At 41.0% G+C, this 24,277-nt stretch overlaps 1 pseudogene; it reads left to right on the top strand.

The window, feature by feature from the left end:
* Nucleotides 1-21,960, top strand: part of LOC123356894 — a 33,559-nt pseudogene extending 11,599 nt beyond the window's left edge.
* The last annotated feature ends 2,317 nt before the right edge of the window (nt 21,961-24,277 follow it).

The raw sequence follows: 24,277 nt of genomic DNA, 5'->3' as shown, positions 1-24,277 counted from the left end.
GCACCTTTAATGAAATTGCTACCATTTAATAAAGTTGCTGCCAGGGCTTGAAATAATAATCATTCACATTGCCAAAAGTCCTATGTTTCCTTCCTTAATTGAGCTTTTTCCAAATAACCATTGATTCAAATTGCAATCCGAGGGGGAAAAACTACATGCTCCAAGTTTTCTCACTTGCCTTTGTTGAAACTATCTTTTCACAAAAATCCAGAAAGCAACATTTTGAGCTTGTGCTCATTACAAGAAATATTCTTTTAAAATGGAAACAGAAGGAAAAGATAATGTACTTTTTAAAGTAAATGTCACCAAAAAAGAGTGAGAGGAGATTGAAAATCCATTAAGCAAATTGACCAGCAAATGTCGTGATGAATGAAAAACAGAATTTGAATAAACTAATTTTGTCCATTAACATGCTTCTCAATCCATTTTAATTGTTCTGTCTTAATTATTTTGTATTTTGTTTATTTAAATGTATAATGGCTGCAAAAAATAACTATTGGAGCAATTAGTTGATTAGCAATTTAGAAAACTAGAGTAAAAAGAAAACAATACATTAGAAGGTAATGTCATTCTAGAGGACATGTAAAATATCAAATTTTACATGTGTTACTGCAAGCAACTATTTTATTTGGATGAATGCATGTTTATATTCACCACAGACCTGTACTCTATGGTTGTCCATTTACATTGTTTTAAGTTTGGACATTCTTTCTAATCAGATTAAGTCCAGTTGTGCATCAGGATTAATTCTGTTTAACACAGCATCATTGAAAGCTTGCTACCACAAAATCTCCATTCATTGTTGTATAAGACTGCTGTGTGTACCTAGAGTGCTTTGTTGCTATTGTAATTATTGAGACTGCTCAGTGCTGGAGGATACCATACCCCAGTAGCCTGCTAGGTGTACTGCAACTCAGGAGAAGCAATGCAGGTACTTCAGCAGCGAGGCATTGTAGGCAGTCTAACTGAGAGTTAAGACTTCTCAGGCCTGGGGTGCCCTCTCCAGTCCAGTCTCTATACAAGCAAACAAGAGCTTGCAGGTTTCCAGGCCAGGCTCGTTTAGTGTCTCTCACTGGGGAACCCTACGCACTGGCTCCCTACCCAGTTGCTGCTGCTCTGCACTCTCATAAGTCTTGCACAGACCTGCACTCAGCTGTAATGTCTGGCAGTCACAGCCTGTTCCCCCATGGAAGCTCTGCATGCAGTTACTGCGATTCTGCTCTGCATCCAGCTTCTCTGTAGTTCCTGGCTTGCTACACAGCCACTGCTTTCCAACAGGGCCCAGCCACATCATTGGAGCACTGGGTTGGGGTTTTTACCAGTAATACCTTAATTCTTGTCACCATCATCGCCTTTCATTGTGTTCCTATTCAGTGTGTTAGGTTTGGAAGTTAATGTTAAAAGACAGACATTGTTGAAGACTCTGGCTGTGTCTACACTGCCACTTTGAGTGCAAAAACTTTTGTCATTCAGGAGTGTGAAAAAACTCCCCCCTGAGCGACAAAAGTTTTAGTGCTGAAAAGCGCCAGTATAGACAGCGCTTTATTGCCAGGAGCCACACTCCTGGCGATAAAACTACTACTGCTCGTTCGGGGTGGGGTTTTTATACTTACCTGCCGGGTCGACGCGTACTGTTCGACTTCTCGGAGTTCGAACTATCGCGTCTAATGTAGACGCGATAGTTCGAACTCCGAACGCGCTCCCGTCGACTCCGGAACTCCACCACCGCGAACGGCGGTGGCAGAGTCGACGGGGGAGCCACGGACTTCGATCCCGCTGCGTCTGGACGGGTAAGTAACTCGAACTAAGGTAGTTCGACTTCAGCTACGCTATTCGCGTAGCTGAAGTCGCGTACCTTAGTTCAACCCTCCACCCTAGTGTAGACCAGGCCTTGGTTCCTTGGAATCCAGAAATGTGTAGTGCGGACCGCCCAAGGACTACAGCCCACAGAGCCTAGTGACTGGACAATCTACAGTGGTACTCAGAACATCTGACCACTTCTCTAGTGGAAACTGATGTAAAACAGCACTCACAGCAACACCCTGCAGTGGAGTCAGTTACAACATTATGGACTTTCAACACAAAACTGAAAATCCTTTATTGTCCTATTGCTATTTTTAGCTTCCTGATTTATGTCCTTTTTCAAAGAAATGGGGAAGGTAGTTTAAAAAATGTTAAATGTAAGGTCTCGCGGAGCGCTTTTCAGAGAATGTAGAAATGTAGGGCTGGAAGGGACCTGGAGAAGTCATCAAGTCCAGACCCCTGTGGTGAGACAAGACCAAGGAGACCATCAATGAGAGGTGTTCGTTCAACCTGTTCTTAAATACCTGCAATGGTAGGGATTCCACATACTCTCTTGGAATCCTATTTCAGTGTGTAACTATCCTTATATTAAGAAAGATTTTCCTAATATCTAACCCAGGTTTCCCTTGCTGCAGATTAAGCCCATTATTTCTTGTCTGTATTTCAGTCCTCTTTATAACAGCCCTTTACATATTTGAAGAGTGTTATCAAGTTCCTCCTCAGTCTTCTTTTCTAAAGACTAAATATTCCTACTTTTTTAAACCTTGATAGATCAGGTTTTCTAAACCTTTTATGATTTTTGTTGCTCTTCTTTGGAGTCTCTCCAATTTTTCTACGTCTTTCTTAAAGTGTGGTGCACAGAATTGGCCTCACCCATGCCCAATAGAGTAGGACTGCACATAGTTATTTCCCATGTCTTGCATATAACACTACTGTTAATAAACCCAAGAATATTAGCCTTTTTCACAATTTAATTGCTGCTAGGGTTTTGTTTTGTTTTTTTGCAATGTAGACATACCCTAAAATGGCTGCCTTCCTGGTTGCTGCCTCGATCTTCTGAAACAGGTAGTTCTTCTGAGTCCCCTTCAACACTCCCCCTTTCCCCGCAGAGGGATTCCTGTTTTACAGGCTCATTTAACTTTAATTTCCAGCCCTTTCTTATCTTAATCATCCTGCCTCTGTTTGTAAACAAAACACTGACTCCCTGCCCCAGGGGCACAAGCTGGGAGCAGCACCTCTTCTCTGGAGAACTCACATTCCACACTGGGGCCAGGACATGTGTCAAAACTTGGGGGAGGGGGGCAGAGGAGAGGCAGAAGCCCCCACCCATACCCCTCTGAATGGCACCCCTGCATCTCTTCCCAATCCTTCTTCCCGAAAACAGCATCCCAAGGTCAAGGAAGTGAAAGCCCTTCCAATAACACCATCTGAACAATCAGGCATTCATTTCCGGAATAAATGTATCCTTGCCTGGGCCCTTACCCTCAATTGGGAGGATGGACAAGAACACCACCTTAACCCCGAACTCCTTCATCCTTGCTCCCAGAGCCCTGTAGTCACTGCTGATCTACTCAGGGTCATACCTGGCAGTATCGTTAGTACCCACTGGGATGAGCAGCATGGGGTAGTGGTCAGAGGGACAGATGAGCCTCAAGAACCTTTCTGTAATGGCTTGGATGTGGGCTTCAGGCAGGTAGCACACTTCCCAGTACTTTGTCAGGTCAGCAAATGGATGCCTCCATTCCCCTCAGAAGGGAGTCCTTGACCACCAGTACTCTGTGCCTCTTCCTCTTGGTGCTGTGGCCGTTAGTGTTTCAGTCTTGTGGCTGGTGGCTCCTCCTCTTCAGACACTGGGGTCTGCCCCTCCCCATCTGTTTCCAGTATATTATACTCATTCTTGACCATGATGGATGAAGAACCTGGGTGGGGGTGGAACACTGTCTACTCCCCAATTGGCCAGAAGCCAGTTTCCTCCTCGTAGAGCAGCTGGTTCTCCTTCCTCTTGTGCCGCTGTAGTTACCTGTAGTTAGCTAGCATCCTCTGTGCATCCTGCTGATGAAATCCTTGTGCTCCTAGGGGATATTCAGACAAGCTACCTCCTTTTGCAGCTCTCTTGCCTGCTTCCTTAGGGACTCCACCAACAGACACTTCGCTCACTGAGGTGATCTCTTTGCCTTGCTTTTGTTGGCGGGGATGTGCAAGCCTCATTCCCAGAAAGTCAAAACCAGGGCCTGGGTGGAAGCCTTCAAGGTCAGTATGCCTGGCTGGTGGTGGGCCCCCTCAGGAGCAGGCAGAGGAAGAGTTAGTATTGATGTTGGCAACATGCCATTTTCCTCCCAATGCGAGTTCTTCCTTGTAGGGTACTTGCAAGTTAAGAGGGGGAGGGGGAAACAACATCCTACCTCCTTTTCTACATCTGATGGCAAACTCCTTTAGTCTCCCAGCTTCCTTCGTCTCGCCAGCCACATGTCTTTTGAACTAAAAGATAACATAACTGTAAGAAAATTAGAATTATAGGAATCTGTATATTGAAGTGTGTATTTACATTTCAGTTAATGTCTTTCACATGATATTGGTTCTACTGTAAAGCTCAACTAAGTTATATTCCTGGTGGTGTATTTGGCTGATCTATCCTTAATGTGTAAGAATTTTCGCACAAATTTTCTAAGACTCACTTCTGAAAGTGTACCCTGGTCGCTTTTGTGCATGGCAGACCTGCTATAAACTCCCGATTCTGTTAATATTTGATAATTGTATGGCGAGGGGAAAACTGAGGCACAGAAAGGTTAAGTGATTGGGCCCAGGTTGCAGAGGAAGCCCACGTCATAGCTAGGAGTAAAACCCAGATCTCCTGACTCCTAAGTACACTATGGGGGGAGATCGATCTAAGTTATGCAACTTCAGCTACGTTACTCACGTTGCTGAAGTTGATGTACTTAGATCTACTTACCGCAAGGTCCACGCTACACAATGTCGACCGGAGATGCTCTCCCATTGACTCCCCTTGCGCTTCTTGTTCTGGTGGCGTACAGGAGTCAATGTGAGAGCGATATGCGGTCAATTTAGCGGGTCTTCACTAGACCTGCTAAATCGACCACCGATGCATCGATCACCACGCGTCGAACCCCCAGTAAGTGTAGACAAGGCCCTAGTCTCATTTTTCAATTGCAATGCAATCTCTTTTATGTGCTTGGCAGCTTGGGGCAACACGAAGGTGCTTACGAACATGATTTAAATTTCCACCTGTCAGTGCCTTTCCCTATTACACAAGCACTACAGCTCAAATGGCTTGAAGCTAACAAGAATCCAAGATTCCTCACTTAAGATTTTTCCACTGTTACTCACTCCAGAAGGAAAACTTTTTTGTTTTTTAGATCTTCTGATCTTTGTAGGATCCCTCACTTTGACTTGCGATGGTTATCTCTCTCTCCATCAGTATTATCTAGAGCTATATCATTCTCTAATTCCTTCAGCCCTATTTTCCAGCTCTCCCTTCTGTTGCAGAAGTCACTATTGCCATATACCCCATCCCCCAGCTTTGTGGCTTACAAAGCTTTTTCCAGGATACTTCAGTTCTTTTTTTCAATAAACAGTATTGCTCATAGTTGATCCCAGCATTTTAATAATTAAACAAGCTTTGATAAACTAAGGCAATAGAGGTGAGTGAAAGTGACTGTTTAGCTATGGAACACTAACTTCATGTATCTGTAGTTTGCTCCTGCATGTGCCCCAGCTCTGTTCAAAACCAACTGTAGGCATAATCCTGTTTCTGATGTTAAAAAGGTGAATACAATCTGTTTGGGATTAGGGAGATCAGAAACTTAAAAAAAATCTTCAGGCTTCCATCACTTAAATCACTCTTCCCAGAGACAGACACACACACAGCCTTCATCCCACTTACTATCTATAAACCATACTACTTTAAGTTAGTCTTCTTTTTTAAAGATCAGAGATATTTAGATGCGTAATACAAAGCATATCTTGTTGTCTTTCACTTTTGTAACCCTCATTCTCCAACTCCCCAACTCCCTTCCCTAGCAGACACATGTGCAATGCCTTTCCATTGATTTCAATGATCTTTTCAATGAGATCCTTAGTTTGATGACATTGCTCGGTACATTAAGTTTAATTTAGGTTGTTAAAACTTTGGGGCAGAAGCCTATTAGTCTATGTTGCTTAGAAATAATTGTTCTACATTTTTTGTATCAATGCCCTGAAATGTAGATTGTCTGTTACTGGAGCATTCATAAGTCATGGATTTTGCTTTCTAAATGCTATGGTATGTTTGTTCTCTTTCCTTTTCTTCCCCCCAATCCAAGCACATGAAACTTACATTGCTACACTGGACATACAGGCTTTGCTGTAAACATTGGGACAGGTCCTGTGTCTCAGTACCTGTTGGAAGCTGAGTGTGTTCGGCAGCTTGGAAGATGGGGCCTACTGTAAACATAGTAGACTTTGAACTCCTGACTTGACTTATTATATGCATTCAGTAGGTCAAAGCAGACTAAGTTTGGCAGAGCCATGAACATGGAGTATGGCTGTGTAACGACGTTGTCTGCCTCTTTGCTGGAAATGGATATGATTATATTTTAGGATACTTTGTACAGATTCTGCTGTTTCTGTATGTATGGGTTGAAGATCTTCATATGGATTATTTCCAGTAATGTTAGGAAAAGGTTTATCTGTCTAGTTGAGCAGTGATAAATGCCTTTAATCAGCAGTGACAGAGAGATCTCAGTCCAGAAATCCAGCCTGCAAACAAAATAGTTAAAATCTGAAGGAGTTCTGACCTTCATTCTTTCCCTTATACTCTTTCATTGGATACGTCTATACTACCTGCCGGATCGGTGGGTAGTGTTCGATGTATCAGGGATCAATTTATCGCATCTCGTCTGGACGTGATAAATCGATCTGCTAATCGGCGCCCATACTCCACCTTGGCAGGAGGAATAGTGGAGTCAACGGGGGAGCTGCAGCAGTTGACTTGCTGCCGTGAGGACGGCCAGGTAAGTCGAACTAAGATACTTTGACTTCAGCTACGCTAAGTTGCGTACCTTAGTTCGAACCCTCCCCGCCCCCCCCGCTAGTGTAGCCCAGGCCATTGTCTTTGGATTTCTCAGCAACAGGAGCATTTATTTGACTTGATCTTAATCCATTTATATACCCTTAAGAGCCACTAAAGCTGAGAAATAAATGAATTAAGGCTGGAATATAATGGGATCCAAACTAATTATAGAGTGTTTTGATTAAACTTGTGGCATTGTCCCTATTTGTAGGGAAATTGACCACATCAGAGTGTGTGTTTTTGAAAGAAAACTTATGCAAGTTGTTTCGCCAACTGCAGTATATTTCTACCAGTATATATGCCTGTTGGTCATCAAGTCTGGCTGAATTTTTTTTAATGTATTTCAATATATTTAATGTATGGACAGTTGTCATGAGATAAACAGATGGGCATTGACCTGACTAAATACAGATTCTTAAGGGTGTCAGGATAGGCATTGATTGCTGTCACAAGACCTCAGCATAATTTGCATAAATGTAATATGATATGTGTGGTTCAGACAGGACAACATTAGTAAGAGTTTGTCTTCATTCCCCATAGGAACTCCCATTTTCGAGATTAATTTTGAATTTCTTTAGGCTGAAACATGGGGTATGCTAGCTCAGCAAAAAAAACTATTTGGCTTATTTAAATACATTTTAGACAGGTAGGCCTTAATATGCTCTTGGTTGGCTTTGTGGTGGGAAAATGTTTTACATTTTACATTTGGGGGATAATAGTTTGCATAGCTATACTTTCTCAGAAACTTTTTTAAAGCTGCAATCAGGGTAGACCAGGGTATGTGCAGTGAAAGAGATAATACTTGGGTGACTTGAGGGGGCTAGCTCTACTGGAAGAAAACAGTTCCTCTAATGTTGCAACAGGAGGTGTAGGAATACCTGCATTATATTGAGTACTTCTGTAAGAGGTTACAAATTAGTATTTCATCAAAGAAAATAAATGTATTGTAAACTTTACACTGAAGCCATATATATATTCATATACTTAATCTACTTACAGAATAGATGTGGTTGCAGTTCCTATTGCAGAGCAGCTAAAACAATAATAAATATTGGGCAAAGAAAGTTTAGATCTCGACAATACACAATTAAAAATACAATCAGCGGTCATCTGTTGGCTCTTGAAACCAAATCATGGTAGAATCAAGTTTACAAATATAGTTTCATGTTAAAATTGTTTGCTCTGTCCCCACTGACAAGCCAAATCATGACATAAACTGTTTTAGCTGGAACTAGTTTCCAGACTATTTAACCCACTTTCCATCTGCAGTGGCTGTAAGCTCTGTGCATATGGGCCGGGGTCTTTAGTTATGAGCTGTCTACAGAAACTTGTAGAATTAATTAAGTGTAATACTTTGTATTTTTTAAGGCACAAAATCTAAAGTGATACTTAAATGATCAGGTAAATATTTTCATTTGTTAAAACATAACAGATAAATATAGCAATATATACTGCATTTTGTCTCTCTGCCAGGTGGTACAATACCTTCTATTACTCCAGAAAAATCTTCCTTAGTTGTGAATAGCGGACAAGAAGTAAAACTGAGATGCAACGATGATGGTCCAGTGACTTGGGATTTTCAGAACTCAGACCCTTCAGGAAAACCAAAACAATTCAGAAATAAGGAGTGGTCCATAAAAAATGCATCAGCCAAAGACACAGGCAGATACATATGCAGAAATAAAGAGAGTTTGAACACCTCCATTTATGTTTTTGTTAAAGGTAAATTTGTATGTGTATTTTTTCCCCCTCTTCCCTTTCAAAGCACATAATTGGGGGAGGGATAGCTCAGTGGTTTGAGCATTGGCCTGCTAAACCCAGGGTTGTGAGTTCAATCCTTGAGGGGGCCACTTAGGGATCTGGGGCAAAAATTGGTCCTGCTAGTGAAGGCAGGGGGCTGGACTCAATGACCTTTCAAGGTCCCTTCCAGCTCTAGGAGATTGGTATCTCCAATTATATATATATTTTTTTATAATTGGAGTCAGGTATCTGGTGTGTCCCTTTGTATATGAATACTCGGAAACTGTAGTAAAGCTGCAAAGAGTTTTATGGCACCTTATAGACTAACAAACGTATTGGAGCATGAACTTTCATGGGTGAATCGTCGGATGCGTGTGGTAAAGCTGTTTACATTGTATTCCAAATTCATGAGGAATCCATGGCCAGAGATGGGATGCTAGATGGGTAGGGCTCTGAGTTACTACAGTCTGTAAATCATGATTTGAGGACGGTAGTAACTCAGCTGGAGTTATGGGTCTATTACAGGAGTGCTTGGGTGAGGTTCTGGTTCTTGGCATGTTCAGGAGGTCGGACGATGGTCCTTTCTGGCCTTAAAGTCTATGATTGTAGTGTATCAGCACATTAAGAATCAAAATTATTTGTAACTGGATTATCTGATAAGATCAGGTAAAGAAAAGACTTAAGCCCAAATAAAAATAATAATTATTAATAATAAATAGTCCTAGCAGGAACTTAATGTTCTGTAACACCAGGGGATGAGAAATGGTGTAACGCATACAGGGAGAAGTTAGGAATTTACATTAGACTATGCTTGCTAGGGTCATTGTAGTCACAGAAAGTTTTTGGCATTTCCATATAAATCTTTATTGTTATGTGCAAAAACTTGGCTTCTGGAAGGAGAATTTGGATACCATTTTAAAAAATGAGCTAAAATCATTTGGGTGGGTTGTTCCCTTATTTCTTCCTTAATTGTATTCTTTGTAGAATTTTAAAAATTATTGTTCTTTACATCCACTAGTCTGTACTCACTAAAGGTTTGACCCCACCCTCTGGCTTACTGAGGCAGTTTGTTACAAATGTTAGTACCTAAACACTCCTTTGTATAAACCAGTGGGTAACAAAGAATCCTCTTGCTTGCAGCGTCCGCTTTAGTTCAGTCAGCTCTGACTAACTCTTGTACACCTTTCTGTAGTGGGTACCTGCCTGTCTTATGATACTTTTTTCTTGAACTGCTATTGCCTTTTACCCACCTCTGTCTTTTCCTCCAGTTTTCCTCCCTTCTGTGACCTGTTGGATTCTGACAGATGGCCTCATTGGCTCTCAGCCAACTTTGCCAACATACGCCTCAAGGGGGCTGGCTCAGCTGATTTCCAGGGCAACCCATTCTCTTGCCTGAGGCCACATGGCTCAGGCTGCCCTCTTTTCCTATTGGTGTTGTTTTTTTGTTTTTGTGTGGCCTTTCCTGTTGCAACTAGTGTTTCTCTTTCTCCACCTCCAGCCAGCAGTTCCTGTGAGAGATGAGGGAAGTTGCTTAGGGACCTGCTAATCCTTCTGGAACTGCTCCACAAGGACAGAGGAGCCAGCACAGCCTGGCAGGGGATTTTCTCCAGATGGAACATTCTCAAAGCTAGTATATGTGGTCCTGTGGCGTTTCTGAAGAAATGCAAAGCTACGAAGTCCTCAGAACAGCCATCCTTCTTTCATGGATAAATTTCTTCCTCTTCTTCACTTCACAATGCCAGGACAAGGCCTAACCATCCAGGTGACCTGACCAAAAAGCTAACCTAAAACTCTGGAACCCCTCTTCCCATGAAATGCCTGCAGACTTTCAGTGGAAACATACTGTGTTGGGTTCCTTTAGACCTTATGACTGGTGTATGAACAAATCTATTCTTCATCCCACCCACCCACCCATTCACAATCTGCCTTCAAACCACATCAACTGTCTGAGACCAAGAGCTCAGTGCTAGTGCTGGACTTTGCTACCTCTCTAGTTCTGTACCAGCTTTCTCCCTACTATCTTATCCATCCAGTCACCTGGAATCCTTGGAGGCCATTCAGATGTTCTCTAGCACTGGGGACATTTCTCTTGTTTCTTCCTCAGATCAAGTCATACTTTTGTTTTTCATGGATCATGACAAATGAAGTCAGTCATGCCAATACCAGTATGTGACGGACACATTAGAGCTTTATCTATCACACAGATTTTCTTAAACCTCATGATAGCCATCATAACCAAGTTTGATGAGGAAGGCATTCATATTTCCCATTACAAGAATGACCAAAAGTGGGATATTCTTCACCTCAGAATGGAAAATAGCAAACCAGTGCTGTCAAATGAACATGGTTTTGCAATGAATTAAAAGAGAAGCTTTCTGACCCTCACACAAGACTTGGTTAACCACTTTGTCAAATTCCTAACTCACCTGGGACAAATAGGCTTCTGGAGGTAAAACAGATATTTTTGCAAGCCATGCCATGTTCCTGCAGCGTTGTGTGGTACGCTGGGCTTAATGATGTCCAACGCAGACATAAGGAGAGTACAGAGTAGGGGTCAGCAACCTACAGCATGCATGCCAATTTTGCTTGGAACGCGGCTGCCAGCCGGGGTCCTGGCCTCCGGCCCCACTCAGCCCTCTGCCGGCTGAGTGAACGGAACCCCAGGCCGGCAGGGGGCTGAGCGGGGCCGGCAGCCAGGACCCCAGACCGGCGGCAGGAGCGCCCCCCGGTTCCCCCCTAACCACGCTGGAATTCTGCAGCTCCCGGAGTGTGAGCCACTGGGGCACGGGCTCTAGGGTGACCAGATGTCCTAATTCTATAGGGACAGTCCCAATTTTTGGGTTTTTTTCTTATATAGGCTCCTATTACTCCCCACCCCCGTCCTGATTTTTCACATTTGCTGTCTGGTCACCCTAGTGGGCCCTGAGCCTGCTGTGGGAGGTGGCTCTCACTCCCAGGAGCCGCAGATCCCGAGCGCGGCGAGGAGAGAGGCAGGGGGCACATGGGGACTGCCACCTGCATGCAACCACTGCAGGAGCCCCCCGGGGTCTATCTGGGGGCGGGGGTGTGGATAAGGGTTGGGGCAGTCGGGGGACAGGTAGGGGGTAGGGTTCTAGGGGGGGACAGTTAGGGTGGGGGTGTCTCGGGAGGGAGAAGTCAGGGGACAAGGAGCAGGGAGGCTTAGGTAGGGAGTGGGGTTCTGGGGGGGCAGTTGGGGCAGGGTTCCCAGGAGAGGGCAGTCAGGGAACAAGGAGCAGGGGGGGTTAGGGGTTCTGACAGGGGCAGTCGGGGTGGGAAGTGGGAGGGAGTGGATGGGGGCGGGGCTAGGGCAGGGCTCTCCCCTCTTGTTTGATTGTTGAAGTATGGTAACCCTAGGCGAGGGGAGAGCTGGGGGGCTTAGGGGGGCTGGCACCCGCATATATCCACTGTAGCCTGCAGGAGCCCCTGGGGGGGTGCCAGGCCTCAGCCTGGTCAGGAGGGGCGGGGGAGGCGCGGCTGCTCCCCACTAGCGGCACCGCCACCTTTGCAGGGCTGCTGCCCCCCTGTACTGCGCCGGCTCTTCCATGGCTGAGGCTCGCTGCTGCCACAAGTGGGACGCTCTGGCTCTCCAGTGCCTCTGAAAGGCGGCTCCTCCCTGCTGAGCTGCTGCAGCAACCCAAGCCCAGCAAAGCCAGTGAGTGGACTCGGGGCAGGGGCCACTGGGGTGGGGTGGGAAGGACTCATGGGGGGGCTGTGCACCCTCCAGGGGAGTTCAGGGGGCAGGGAGGGGGGAACCTGGTCTGGGGAGCAGCCCCTGGGCACGGCTGGCGTCTGGAGTCTATAAAGGCTCGTTGGGATTTGCCCCACAATGAACCAATGTGCAAGGGGGGAAGGGGGGCTCAAGGTGGAAGTTTCACCTAGGGCGCAAAATATCCTTGCACCGGCCCTGCCCCAGGGGGTGCGTGCACCCCAGGTTAAGAACCACTGCACTAAACTGATAAGATCTACATTTTAATTTAATTTTAAATGAAGCTTCTTAAAACATTTTACAAAAGTTGTTTACTTTACATATAACAATAGTTTATAGACTTATAGAGAGACCTTTTAAAAACATCAACATGTATTACCGGCACGCGAAACCTTAAATTAGAGTGAATAAATGAAGACTCGGCACACCACTTCTGAAAGGTTGCCGACCCCTGGTACAGAGCATTCAACTCTACATGAAACACTGTCAGGCTTTCCTTTTACGCAGTTAGGATGCAGAGAAGAACATGAACAATGTGGTTATATCTGCAAAAAATGTCCTCTATTTGCTACAATGGTGGGTATCGACATCACAATTTCACCATCAGGATTTCTATAGATGCTATGCCAGCCTTCAAAGGCAAAGAGTACTATAGACTAATCATCAGTCTTTCAGAGCTTGGGTCATTCATGACACACACTCTTTATTCCTTGATCAGAAATCATGCAGTGTTGATAGACAACAGGACAATGACCACCTATTTAAACATGCAGTAGCAGGGAACTAGCAACTCCATTGTCTCGATGGAGGCAATTATTAACCCTTCCAAGTAAATAAAATGGAGGACAAACATCTCAGACACTTTTCTTTAAAAGGCGAGCTGAGTGAATACAATTATAAGCGAGTATCAGAGTGGTAGCCATGTTAGTCTGGATCTGTAAAAAGAGTCCTGTGGCACCTTATAGACTAACATGTATTGGAGCATAAGCTTTCGTGGGTGAATACCCACTTCGTCGGATGCATGTAATTATAAGCAACTCGTTTTTTGTTGAAGGAGCAGGAGTACTGCCGAACATGTCGGTGGGGTGAGGTGGGGGAGTGAGGAAAGTATCTCTCTAATCCTTTCAAGTGTCTTCATTCCCTTAGACAAATTCATTTTTGCTATCCCATCTTTCCCTCCCCATTTCCAGAATGATCTAGAAAGATTGTACAGGATCAAGCCTTGGTAATTCTGCTCACTTCCACCCTGGCTTTGACACCAATTCCAGCTGTCTGTGACCCAGCTGTTAGTTCACTTATCACACATCCAAGGACCTCTTTTTCCTAGGGAACCCTCCTGCACCTGAACTCATCCTGGTTGAAGTTAACTGGGAGGAAACTAATTGCTTAAGCTGTTGCCAGCATGGATTATTCTTGAGTTCATTCAGATTGTCTTCTGGTTTTGGAGGGATTCAATGCTTCTGTGTATGCTACCATCTTATTTGGAAGCCATTAAATTCTTGGTGCAAGACAGTAAGCCTACAGTAAGGGTCTTGCCCTGAGCTGCTTTTGCGTTCAATTTTTGGGGGAGTTTCTGCCACTTGAAAAGAAGCACAGTTAATGCTATGTCTTCATATTGCAGCTAGGCCAGTGGTCTCAATGTCACTTTATCCTTCCACCGAATGTTACAGATTAGATGTTCTATCCTCAGCTGACTCCATCTCTCACTCCAAAGTTCTCTAGGCTACAGATCTTTAAAGTGTATATATACAGTATAAGTAAAACAAGCTTAAAATGTGCTGTTCATTCTTGTTTTGGTTAAACAATATGCTATGCTCTTGTTTTCTTCTTTTTATCCTCATTGTGGGTCTCTATTTTCTGGTGCTAGTTCTTAAGTCCCTGTAGTGATTTCAGGATAGTGGATGTAAAAGTTACATGAAGACCAACTTAAATAAAAGGAGCAAAACTTGTTCTAATTCTACTCCTCCAGTGTGAGCTATAGCCTGGGGCAGTGGTATGGGGGCATAAATAAACTTTGACAGTCATTGTGAAATCTCTTAATTTTTTGATTTTCAATATTGTTGGACAAATTATTAGTATTTTAAAATTAGCAGCTAGTATGGACTTCAGCTTTGGTTATAAAAATACTTAATAGATTAGATATTACTGTACTGTAGATTGACTGATTTGAAAAATTGTAAGCAGTCATACAGAATAACTACATCAGAATTTTTCAATACTATGGATTAACCAGATGCTTATGTAAATACCCCCAATATTTTCAGGGAGAGAGAAGTTTTAACTTTGGTATTTCCTCTGGTAGCAATATGTGTTCATTTAGATTGTCTCTTTTAGAAGTGAAAATTATAATTGAGGTTGCAGTTCCACTTTCACTTGCTCATACATTTTTCAGAAATTCTCCTTCTGGGCATGAAACTTGATAGACCTAGTCTCAGCTTAGAGGTGATTTTTTTAATAGTCTGAGCAAAATCTATTCTGGCATTTTTTGAGTTAGACAAGAAGGAAATAATAATTTCCTCTCTTTAAAGATAAAAGAAAAAATAAGATTTTTTTCTTTCACAAAACTCTCAAGTGACTGAGTTTTAAAACTGCTGCACCTCAGCATAGTGCAGTCAGAAAATATGGAAGTTTTCTAAAATTCTATTAGCAAAATTTAACTTAGTAACTTGAATTGAAACAGTATTCAGAATATTAGTAAAATGTATAATTTAATGTATTCTTTGTGCAATCTGACAGTTTGTTTTTTTGGAACCTTAACTTGTACAATTCCTGACTTTTTAACATATTTGTCTTCTTTACAGATCCACATATCCTTTTTCTTACTGACTCTGAGTCTTCCATCTATGTAAAAGAGGACAGTGATGCTCTTGTGGTGTGTCCAGTGACAGATCCAGATGTTTCACATTTCACTTTGAAATTATGTGGTGGCAAACCATTCCCTGAGAATTTGACGTTTATTTCCAATCCCGAGAAAGGAATCTTTATAAAAAATGTACAAAGATCATTTAAAGGGTGCTACCAATGTGCGGCAAAACAAAATGGAGTTGAGACAATTTCAGAAAATAAATACCTGATTGTAAGGCCAGGTAAATGCACTTTTTTCCCCTCTGCATGCATATGGGGATTCATCTGAACAAAACAGATTGATGAACACTGCTGCGAATACTCTCCTAAGAAACACAAATGGATCTTGAACTTATCACTGTTTTTCATAGATTTGATTTAATAATGCAAGTTTAGGATTACTAGATTTTTTTTCATATAATAAAACAGAATACATTTTAAAATACAGTCATAAATAGGTGCCTGTTTGAGGTTTTGGTAGCTGGGTGGATAGGTTGCAGGGATTTTAGAGCTTGTTCCAGATCTGGAATTTGGTAGAGGGTGTGTGTGTTTGTGTTTGAAGGGACAAGGGAAGAAGTGTCACATAAAGGTCGACAGTGGGGATCTTAGAACGGTTTTGGCAAAATCCCTGCTGATTTTGGGTAATTCTGTGGATTCTAAAAGAAATTTGGGGACCCAGGCTTTTCTGAGCCCTACTCCAGTGCTGACACTCATCTTCGATGCTGGCTTTCTAATTCATTTGCTTTGTTAAAACTTATAGCATTCAATAGATTTGGACAGGACTGTCCTGCTAAACCAGAAGACTAAGACACCTCATCACCTTACTGTTATCTGTATAATTGAAATTGGAAGAACTGATAATACATTTTGTTTAACAAAATGTAGTAAGCTAACAAATACAGTTTCTCACAACTGAAGTAAGGTGTGTGTGTATGTGTGAGAGAGAGAGTGTGTGTGTGAGAGAGAGAGAGAAGCTGTGTGGTAGGGGAAGGAGGGAATGGAACAATCTAATTTTTTCATGGGTGAAAAAGGTAGGTATAAAAATCTTGTCCTCTAATTTTGAATGAGACACCACTGGTAAAGCTTCCATTTGTGATTGTTTACCTCTTATCTGCCTCTTGAATTTTAAGCCCTTTTAGACAGATCTTTTATTTAACCTTCTAGTGACATTGTATATTAGCAAATTGTTGTAAATCAGTTTGGAGAGAAGGAAGTATAAGCCTATTTAATGAAAGCACCTAAAATATATTAATGATTGAGGTGCACATATTTTTAAGGTTTAAATAGCTTCCCCAAGTTCACTCTCCAAAGCTGTGGTAGAAGCAGGAATAAAATCCAGAGTTCCTCATATCAGACAGCTGTTTTCACCACTGGTAGTCAAAGAGTGGACAGTTCAATTCCACTAGCACAAGAGTCAAATATGAAAAGTTCTATATAAGAGCTAGGTATTATATTTACAATAAGGGAGAAGAAACACAAGCCAAAATCGGGAAAGAACAGGTGAAAGAATATTTAGATAAGTATTCAAGTTGGCAGGATCTGGTGAAATTCACCGTAGTGTTCTTAAAGAACTAGCTGAAGCAATCTTGGAATCGTTAGTGATTATCTTTGAGAGCTCATGTAGGATTGGTAACATCCCAGAGGACTGGAGAAGGTCAAACATACTACCTACCTTTCAAAAGGGGAACAGAAAGGACCCAGAATTTTAGAGTTTGATAACTGGAAACATACTGGAACAAATTATTGAACAATCAGTTTATAAGCACTTAGAAGATAATAGAATTATATGGACTAGCCAACATGAATTTGCCAAGAACAAATCAATGCCAAACCAAACCAATTTCCTTCTTTGATAGGATTATTGGCCTAATGGATAGGAGGGAAGTAATAAAAGTGATATATCTTGGTTTTTAGTAAAGCTTTTCACACAGTCCCACATGAAAATTCTCATAAGCAAACTGGTACAGAACTGGTTGAAAGACCATACTCCCAAGAATAGTTATCAATGGTTCTCTGTCAAAACTGTGGGGGATGTACCTAATCAGGTCCCACAGTGGTCTGTCCTGGATCTGTTACTATTCAGTATTTTCATTAATGACTTGGATAATGAAGTTGAGAGTATGCTTATAAAATTTTCAGATGACAACATGTGGGAAGGGGCTACAAGCACTTTGGAGGACAGGATTAGAATTCAGAATGATCTGACAAATCCGTGAATTGGTCTGAAATCATCAAGATGAAATTCAATAAAAACAAGTGCAAATTACTACACTTAGGAAGGAAAAATCAAAGGCACAGCTGCAAAATGGGGAATAACTAGCTAGGTGATAGTACTACTAAAAAACAATCTGGGGGTTTATGGTGGATCTCAAATTGAATATGAATAAAAAATGTGATGTAGTTGCAAAAAAAGGTTAATATCATTCTGGGGTATATTAACAGGCATATCATATGTAAGCCACAGAAGGCAATCGTCCCACTCTACTTGGGATTGTTGAGGCCTCAGCTGTATATTGTGTCCAGTTCTGGGTGCCACACTTTAAGAAAGATGTGGACAAATTGGAGAGAGTCCAGAGTAAAGCAACAACAATGATCAAAGATTTAGAAAACCTGACCTATCAGGAAAGGTTTAAAAACGGCATATTTAGTCTAGAGAAAAGAAGACTGAGCTGGGACCTGATAAGTTTTCAAAATATGTTAAGGGCTGTTATAAAGAGGATGGTGATCAATTGTTCTCCATGTCCTCTGAAGGTAAGACAAGAAATAAGGGGCTTAATTTGCATCAAGAGAGATTTAGGTTAGATAACTGGAAAAATTTCTAACTATAAGGATAGTTAATCTTTGGAATAGGCTTGTAAGATAGACTGTGGAATCCCTCACATTAGAGATATTTAAGAACAGGTTGGACAAACACCTGTCAGGGACAGTCTAGGTATACTTGGGTCTGCAGCTGCACAGAGGGTTGGTTTAGATGACTTCTCATGGCCCCTTCCACACCTATATTTCTATGATTCTGTTATTATTTATTATTATACTATAGTACAAGAGACAATTTAGAGGAAGGATTAGGGGAAAATGTTGAAGCAACAAAAGAAAATTAAAGGAGGAAATTGAAAAGCTTTACATATTTACAAATAAATACATAAGTACTCAATCCTCAGATAGTGTAAACTGTCATTACTTGATTGAGTTCAGCACAACTACACCAACTTAAAACAGCTGTGTATCTAGCCTACTAAGTCAGTAACACATCACCAAAGCCATCTCAGTCGGCAACCTTGTCAGTCTTGATGAAGACCTACATTTGTGATCATCCATCTCAGATGTTAAGGCCCATTGTCTGGGTGGTGTGGTTAAAATTAAGCACTGTCATTCCCTGTGCAGTTCCTGTCCTTTGGCTAAGTGGAGCTCTTTCAGCTTTTAGGGCATTCAGTTTAGACATTTTTCAAGAGCACTAAATTCACTTAGACATTTTATAGTTAAGAAATTGCATTTAATTTCAAGATGCAATTCCTTAGTGACCTAATTCTAACTGGTTTTAGTTGTAGACTTCAGCAGGATCATCATTGTCATAGAATGACTTACCTGATTGATAGTTAAATACTGTCCACATTTATCCATGTGACTTGCATTTATCCATGTGACTTGAGTAGATCTAAGTGTTTCCTAACTTTAAGTATAGTTTAAAAGGGGACAAAATCGAAATATACTTAGCATGAAAACACTACTCTAATATATTGCAGAGATTTGAATGCCTCTAAGAGGTCTGAATTTTGTTGGAAGGTTAATGACTTGTTGATTTTTATCCCGCTTGGAAGCTCTGAATGTAATGAAAAATAATGCACTTATGAATTGTTTTCCAGTTCACAAAACCCTCCCTGTTATCACCTTATCCAAACCCAGCCAGCTTCTCAAAGAAGGGGAAGAATTTGAAGTTACATGCACAATAAGAGATGTAGATAGTTCGTTGAAAGCTAATTGGATTCCTCAAAATAACACGGTGAGATCATTTAAGTTTTAAAACACAGTCTAAAAAATAACAGGACCTTAGAAAGGCATTTATGTCAGTATTCCTTGAAAATAAAACTTCCGTGAAGATATGTATATGTTTATCTCAAGTAAGTAACATTTGGCCCATTTCAGTTTACCTCCGTTCCTTACTTAGGGCAGTACTGGGACTTTTCCTTACAACACCATGCATGCCAAAGAGGGGGCCCCAGGCACACTCCTGCTTTTCTGTGTCGGCTACTTGCATCATTGATCACAGCCCGGGGGGAGAGCAGCTTCCACATACCCAGTGTTTTCAAACCTGGGTGCCTGACATTAGGCTCTTAAATCTGAAGATCAGCTTGCCTCTATTGGTGTACCTAAATGCAGAACTACTGAGCACCCATAAATCCCATTGATCTCAATGGGAGCAGCAAGATCTCAACAGCATTTAAGAATTTGGCCATAGTTTATAAAAGTACCTGAAGTTCCCAAACTGGTTGTTGTTTGGTAATAAGACCTACTACTACTCCTGCAGCATACAGTCCCATGTTAATTGACGGGTCTTTTACTCTTAATGGTAGTGACTGGAATACATAATTTGCCATTCATGTGTGTATAGAAAAATAGCTTCTGTGATATTGTAATGATAGATAAATCATACAACCTCAGGCAAATATGACCTGGATACTGACTCTCTCGGGTTCTCTATGCCATTCCTAACTAATCTGTTGATGCTGGCAGAGTTTCTATCACTAAGTGCCTATCTATTGGGAAATCCCAGCTTACCACTTCAAGAGTTAAAGCCTAAATAACATGTAGGCAGTATGGTACTTGCAGATGGGACTTTTGGTTCGTTGCCAAGGTTAACTATAAATCTTACATTTGAGCACTTTTATTTTCTCATTTGATTGCAGTAAGGTCAGGATCTTTTCTCAACCACATTTTTTCATGCTATATTGGTTTACATTTTTATGAAGAAAAATCCACAAGAAAAATATTTTTGACCAAATAAGTTTGACCTTTCAGTCTTGTTTAGTAAATATCAGGGGAAGCAATCATTTAAATATTGAATGTCAAATTAAATTCTGTATTGAAATGGCTTAGAATACATAACATTAATGAGTTTAAATAGAGGCAGAATTGCATATTGGCCAGAATAGGTCAAAGTAAAAAATGTTCACTGCTTTCCTGATCACTAGTAGTAGTTGTTGCTGCTTTTGAAAAATCAGTAGAAGATCTGTTCTAAACAACCACTTCCATATAAAACTTAACATATAAAATATTAATGATAAAGAGGCCAAGTCATAACTGTGTTTAAATGGAATAAAACACCTGGAAATGTCTAGCACTTCTCCAAATGAAAAACATTTTTCATTAGAACATCTAAAAAAATAATTCAATACTATGCTTTGATCTAATTTCAAATCACAAGTCATCCCAATTTAATAGTAGATTGCCACAAAAAACTAAAAGCACTTACTACCCAACCATATCATGAGATCCCACCTAAAATCTTTCTTCAGCTCCCAGACCTTACCCTCTAGACACACCCTCCAACATATTAAGTGTTTGAGGAAAAAAATGGCTTTCCAGTTTTCCCAGAAGGTTAATAAATCCAGATGCTTGCAGATCAAAGAGGGAAATGTATTCCAAAGCTGAGGACCCCTCACTGAGCAGCCTACTGGCAGCTCCCTGTCGTGTGTGTTGAGAGAGCTTCATGCTGATCATCACTGCTGAACTCAGCTGTGATAGGAAAAACCCAAAAGAGAAGTGGCGCCTCTTTTCAAGCTCTATGAGGACTTGGCAGTTTAAAATTAGCACCTTAAACTCTACCTGAAACTTTACTGAGAAGCCAGAGCAACTCTTGGGGTAATGTTTTTTTACATGCTGTTTGATGCACCAATCATCAGCCCAGCAGCCACATTCTGTGCTAGCTTCACCTTCCAAGCAATGTCAAAGTGAAATTTAATGCGGAGGTCTCATCTAGTCTCCACACAGAAGGACTAGAAACATTATTTTTAATATGAATGGAAGTTTGCTTTCTGCAGAAACTGAATCTTTCCTGGTGCTGGACAAATTACCTCCAGTGAACTGGCCTTGGCCCACTGACATAAACACCAATATTTGGGGAAATTTGGATTTGAACTTTGTGGCTTTGGCCCATTTCTAATGATCTGGTACTCTTCAGACATGTGAACAAACTAGATCCCCTGCCTGAGGACAATAAAATCTAATTGCAAGGTGCCATGTGCCTGTAGCTCCCATTGAAACCATTTGGAATTGAGGGTGCTCAGCATCCAATAAGATGGGGGCTCTCATTTAGAGAGAGCTAGGCCAGTGAAACCCAACAGACTAAGGGTGTAGGAGTGGGGTTTGAAGAGGAGAGGCAATAAAGAAAATGGGGAAGAGAATACAGCTTAGAGAAGAGCATTTTACACAGAGAATTGATCATGTAGTTGTTTTGTATGGAGAGGTTCCAGTGACAGGTTTGTCACGAAGACTTATTATTCCGGTTTAAAGTTATGAATATTAATGTAGTGAAAGTTATAATTACTTCTATTTTTAATTTATCTAGGAAGGCTGCTGCATACACAGTATTTTAGATGTTAATTGTTTTTTTCCGACAGACTGTTAAAAGCAAAAGCAAGAATATCGGTGATTAAGAATATGAAAGGAAATTAACATTGAGCATCCGTTCAGTGGGAGTTAATGATTCTGGAGCATTCACATGCCAAGCAAGAAACTCTTTTGGATCATCCAATGTCACAATAACCCTTGAACGTACTAGGTAAATAATTCTTAAAGAAATACAACATTTCTAAGAGCTGGAAAGAGAAAATGCAAAGTAAGCATCCTCTGCAATATGGAACAGTAGAGCTCATTATTAAAAAGGTATTGCAGACTGGTGATATGTTTGAAAAAGAAAGATTTAAAGCTTTAGAGTGTATCACTTCTTTAATGACTGTAACCTACTCTTTGTCAATCAAATGTGATCTTGCATAGAAGAGCAACCTCAACAATGTTTGCATCTCTCTGGTTTGTGTGCTCTTAACTGGTTTAATTTTAAAACTATTTCAGTCTTAATGAAGCACAAAACTTCCCTTTCTTCAGCTACTCACCCATCTTTGTATGGAACCATCTTCTGGAATCTTACCTCCTGCGTGGGTCTTGCCTCCAGGGCTGGCTTTATGACCTGCGAGGCCTGACTGGAATACTCGGCGGCGGTCCGGGGCTTCAGCAGCCCTTCTGCAAGCGGGGGGGGGGGGTCTACTCCGGGTTTTCCATGCACCGAAGGACCTCCCGCCACCGAAATGCTGCCAAAAACCCCTAGAGCAGGGCCCCCGTCGCTGAAATGCAGCCGAAGAACCCCCGGAGCAGGGCCCCATTAGGCGCGGGGCCCTCTTCGGCATGGGGCCCGATTCCAGGGAATCGGGTGAATCGGCTTATAAAGCCGGCCCTGCTTGCCTCAGCTCATCTTGATAATGTGCAGAGTTATTACTAGTCCCACAGATATTTGCCTTACATTATTCCCATGCTGTATAGTGCTGGCAGAGCAAATATAAAACAGGTTTTCAATACCCACATTCCATGTATAGGAAATTGATTTTCTGTTACATCCATTGGTGTGTTAATATGTTTTATGTAGGAGAAGCCTCACTCTGAACTCTGTTTAAAAGAATGAATTGGGAGAATTTTTATAAAATTACAAGTACAATTTATTTATTTATTTTCTGTACAGCATTATAGCATAAAATACATTGGGCTTGATTCAAAGCCCACTGAAATCAGTAGAAAGACTTCCATCCGTTTGACTTCAATGGGCTTTGGATCACACCCTTTAAGAGCAAGCAGATCTTCTTACTCTACCCCTTTTAGTGACAGGCTGTGCTGAGAAGACTATTTTAGATCCCAAATGCCCTGTATTAATTAGTATGACAATCCATGCTATTTAAAATATTAAAATCACCGTTAAGTGCTAATTTGCTAAATTGATAAAGGAGCATATTGATGTAGTTTAGTAAGAGAATTTTGAATAATTCTAAGTTACTAACTAAAAGATTTTTGGTTCCTCTGCTTCCGCGAATGTAGAAATTGGAAAAAAAAAATTCCAGCTGTGAAACCTCAGTATTTCTTGATGTAGTGGTTACTCTGTTACCATCTTTCCCCAAACCCTATTAAAACAGTTTTCTTTCACAAATACCATTGCAAAACTGTTTGCATGGTTCTCCATAGTAAGTCAAGGAAAGCAGAAATAAGAAGTATTTGAATCAGATTCTGAGCTGGTTGTAAATCAGCACAGCTCCATTGGTTTTAATGCAGTTACACTTATTCACACGGTTGAAGATCTGGCCTATAATTCTGATGTATGTTTTGCTCTATTGCTATACATGAAAACTAAATTGTTATATAAAGTAAACTAATGAGTACTAAAGTAATGTTAAGTATTAAAGAATATAATCTTTTTCAAAGAGCAGGGGTTGGGGAAATAAGAAAGTTTATTATAAGGGAAGGGAGGCTGTTCAATACAGAGCCTATTATAAATACTCCAAATGCAAATGAGTTTGTTGAATTGGTTCACTCAGAATAGTTTTGTGGGAGAAAACGGGAGAAAAAAACAGTTGCTCTGTGCATACTTGCTTTACTAAATGAAATGAGCATAGCACTATAAAACCAATATTTTTACAAGGAAAAAATATTTATATGTTATGCTTAATAAAAAATAAAGTTCTTAATCAGTTAAAAGCTGGAATTTTTCATTTTCAAAACAATATTTTTTGGTTTCCTTGAGTTTCACCTACAATAAACTAAACAATCCTGTCCTGGACTCTTTTACTGTTTATTGACAAAATAGGTTATTGCTTTTCTTTACTGTTCCAACTCTTAGGATGAAAGAAGTGAAATATAGGGGGAAAAAACTGAGAGATCTTTGTGATTGTATCAGACACTAAATTAACACTCCTTTTTACATTAACCAAAAGGTTTGGAAAGAAATAATAGCTATGTTGATGAATCTACTGATATATTTTTTGAAAAACAGGTTGATTTCTGTAAAATACAAGCAATTTACTAAAATTCTGTTTTGGGTATTGGCAGTTTAATCATTG

This window comes from Mauremys mutica, unplaced genomic scaffold, assembly GCF_020497125.1.
Source record: "Mauremys mutica isolate MM-2020 ecotype Southern unplaced genomic scaffold, ASM2049712v1 000005F_np12_subseq_1:122570_obj, whole genome shotgun sequence".
NCBI classification, from domain to species: Eukaryota; Metazoa; Chordata; order Testudines; family Geoemydidae; genus Mauremys; species Mauremys mutica.
Note: the sequence above shows the minus strand (reverse complement) of the source record. Positions and strands in the feature narration are given on the sequence as shown.